Below are 3,835 nucleotides of genomic sequence, written 5' to 3'. Positions count from 1 at the left end.
CCCCCCTCTTTGTGTGATCCCTCTAAGTCTCTCACATAACCTCTTTCCCCTTTCTTAACACATCTGCTACATATTCTACTTTGTATTCCAGTTCAGAACTGATGAGTTCTGGTGAAGGCAGTAGGGGTCTTTGTTACAAAGGAAAACCTGGATTGTAGTATTGAGACAGTAGAACCTTGTTAAACACTGGGTGTATACACTTCCATGTTGCCAGAAGTTGGAGTTTGTAGGCAGAGGCACCAACCTTCTTTTCAATAACAAAGGGTCTGAAGCACTTGTTGTCCAACTTCTTTATTAGGTGATCCATGGTCAGGTTAGTAGCTTCTAGCATAACTTTGTCACCAGGCTGGTAATCCTTGGCTACAGACCTCTTCCAATCATAGTTCTGCTTCATAACCTACACTGTCTTTTCCAAAAGAGCTTGTGTGTCCTCCCTAGTTCTGTGCATCCATTCTACAAAGTCTGTTGTAGATTCAGAACTGCCATTCTAGTTCAGAACTGTCCCCTGGTACAGATGTCTCCTATGATTGAGGAAGAACAGGGACTGTCCTGTTGTAGAGTGTTGCTAGTTATTGTGCACAAATTCTGCTAGAGCTAGCCATTCAGACTAATCTGATTGTCAATGATTGATGAACATTCAGAGGTAGAGCTCAATCTCCTGATTGACTTGCTCAGTTTGACTGTCAGTCTGTGAGTGATAGGTAGTAGAAGGGTTCCCTTGAATTCTGAGAAGCACATACAAGTCCTGTATGAATTTTGACTCAAATTGTAGTCTGTGATCATGAATGAGCTTCTGAGGGAGTCTATGCAACTGGAAGACATGATTCTGATAAATGTACACTATACCTTCAGAAGTGAGTTCTGTTCAGGTCAGAACTGTATGGACTTGCTTGGAGAATTGGTCAACAATCACACAGATAGTGTTGTAACCCTAAGACTCAGATAGCTCACCAATCAGGTCCACCAAGACTTCTTCCCAAGGGTGATCCAGGATCTGATACAGATGTAGGGGAGCCTAAACCCTTGTCTGGTGGGCCTTAGTCTGTTGGCACATATTGTAACCAGTCATGTACTTTAGGATTTCCCTCTACATTCTGGGCCACTAGTAGTTCTGAGTGATGAGTTCCTGTATTTTGTGTCAGCCCAGATGTCCTGTGGTTGGATTGTTATAATGAGCTCAGACAATGTCCTCCTACAGTTTCTGATCCTTCAGAATGTACAGTCAGCCTTCCTAGTAAACCTGTCCATCCTCATCCTCCTCCTAATCCCTAGCCTGTTTCTCTAGTTACTTTACTACAACCTAGTCCTGTATGTGTCTCAGAGCTTACTGTATACAGGTGACAAAGTTGACATCCTTGGATTTGAGTCAGATCTCTCAGATTGTCTCAGACACAAAACAGGAATTGTCTAGGAGAACAAGATTTTCATTATCATTCTCCCCCCTTTCATGACCTGCTTGTCTTGAGAGTAAATCAGCTTTTGTCATTTGTGTTCTGGGTTTGTGGGTCAGCACAAAGTCAAAGTCTTACAGTTCTAACATTTAGCAGGCTTGGCAGCAGTTGAGCTTCTGAGGCACCTGGAAGTACTAGAGATTAAGGTGATCACTCCAAATCTCAAACTTCTGTGTAACACTAAGGAGATATTGATACTACTCCTCTAGGGAACAGACAATTGTAAGGAGTTCCTTGTTATAGATAGGGTAGTTCTGTTCTGTTACAGAGAGGGATTCTGATCAGAATGTTATTAGACACTACTTTCTGTCAATAAACTAGGACAGTACTACTCTATTTGTAAAGTTGGAAGAGTTGGCTTTGACTCAGAACTTGTCTACAACTGTTAGAACTACTAATACAGGCTTGCTAGTAATGGCCTGCTTGAGAGACTCAAACACAGACTACTACTGATCATCCTATTGCCAAGGAACATCCTTGCTAGTGAGATTGTGAAGGGGCTGGGCAATAGTACTGAAGCCTCAAATGAAGCATTAGTAGTAGTTCACAAACCTAAGGAATACTTAGACCTGTTTCAGGTTCTGAGGTTGTAGCCAGTTCTGAACTACAGTCACCTTTGCTGGATCCATACAGACCTCTCCTCCACCAATCACAAAGCTCAGATAATCCACTGACTCCTGTACAAAAGAGTACTTTGCTTCTCAGAGGAACAGTTTATTATCTCAGAGCTGTTGTAGAACCACTTGGATCAGTTAGTAATGGTGCTCAACTGTCTGGGTGAAGATCAGAATGTTGTCCAGATACACACTAACATGCCCCAAGTCAATCAGATCTGTGAGGATGTGATTCATGAATGACTGGAATGTTGTAAGTGAGTTGGTTAGTCTAAAGAACATTATAGTCAGTTTGTACAATCTACAATTGGTTCAGAACACAGCCTTCTACTCATCTCTGTCTTGGATCCAAATATTATTGTATCCTTATCAAATGTCTAACTTAGTGAAAACTCTGAATGTATGTGTCTTATTAATGAGCTCCTGAATCAGGGGGAGCAGGTACTTGTTTTTGACAGTACCCTTATTGAGACAATGATAATCCTGGACTGGGTAGAGCTTCCCATCTTTCTTTTTAACAAAGAAGAAAGGGGAGGCTATAGAGGACTTTGAGGGTTGGATCCAGCTGTTCTGAAGATTTTCCCAAAGGAACTTGTTGAGTGCCTCCTACTTGTCTCTGTTGAGTAGGTAGACCTTACAATCCTTAGGTTAGAAACCCTTGGTCAATTCAATTGTATAGTCTCAGAGACAGTGTTCAGGAAGCTAGTCAAATTCCTCTTCACTAAAGACTTTAGGGAACTCTCAGACAAAATCCAGTAGGCTGGGTCTGTGTGTGTTCTAGAGTAGAGTTATTCTGAGGGGGTTCTAGACTGGTTCTGTCTTAGACATCCTTCAGATCAACTCTATTCTGCCTCAACTAGAATATGTATCCACATATCTATCCTAGTCAAAGAAGAACAACCAGTCACCTTTATTAGAACTGTTAGTAACATCAGAAGTGTCTGTATCTACTCAGAACAGTAGTGTAAGGTAGCTGTAAGACTTGGGACACTAATCAAACACAAGTGTCTGCTCCAACTAGTCAATAGTAGGGTTGTGAGCTTTGAGCCATTTGAATCTAATGAAGATGTCTGTCTTTCTGAGGTTAGTAACTCTGAACTCAATACTTTCCTCATAATCCTGAATGGTCATCTGTAGTTAGACAAACTCAGTGATTCAACCATTCTGGTTCAGGGTTCTGTCTGTATTGTATACTAGGATTGGAAGTAGAACACATTGAGTAGGGAGGTGGTGTTCCTACACAAAGGCCTCATTAATGTATGAACCAGTACATCCACTGTCTACTAGAGCTGTTGTTTGGATCTGAGGGGATCCTAAGAAGGGAGCCAAGAGGATAGGGACTTAGAGCTAGTGTCTGGAACATTCTTGAATGAACTACTACTTGTTCTGAAAGGAATGTACAGCTTGTGTAGCCTTGTTGTCTGAGAGGGTGAGTATATGCACCAACATTTCCTTATTAACCTCTCTCTTTTGACAAGGACAGACCCATGTCCTCAGCTGTGAACTCAGCTGAGGCCATCCCTACTTAATACTACAGACAAACTACTGAGTAGTAAACAGGGCTGGGTAACATTCCAAACATTCTGAGATCTTAGAACACAGAAGTAGCAGGTCAGATTGTGCAGATTTAAACTCAGATGAAGTGTGAAGAGAAGAATCAAAAGAATCAGAAAAAATAGGAGAACTATCTACTTTTGTTTTCAACTTTTTCCTTTCTAATAAATAACTTTGTTGATTTATTTTTTCTACTTTTTCTACTTTTTCTACTTT

Source organism: Fomitiporia mediterranea, assembly GCF_000271605.1.
Source record: "Fomitiporia mediterranea MF3/22 unplaced genomic scaffold FOMMEscaffold_2, whole genome shotgun sequence".
In the NCBI taxonomy this organism is placed as follows: Eukaryota; Fungi; Basidiomycota; class Agaricomycetes; order Hymenochaetales; family Hymenochaetaceae; genus Fomitiporia; species Fomitiporia mediterranea.
Note: the sequence above shows the minus strand (reverse complement) of the source record.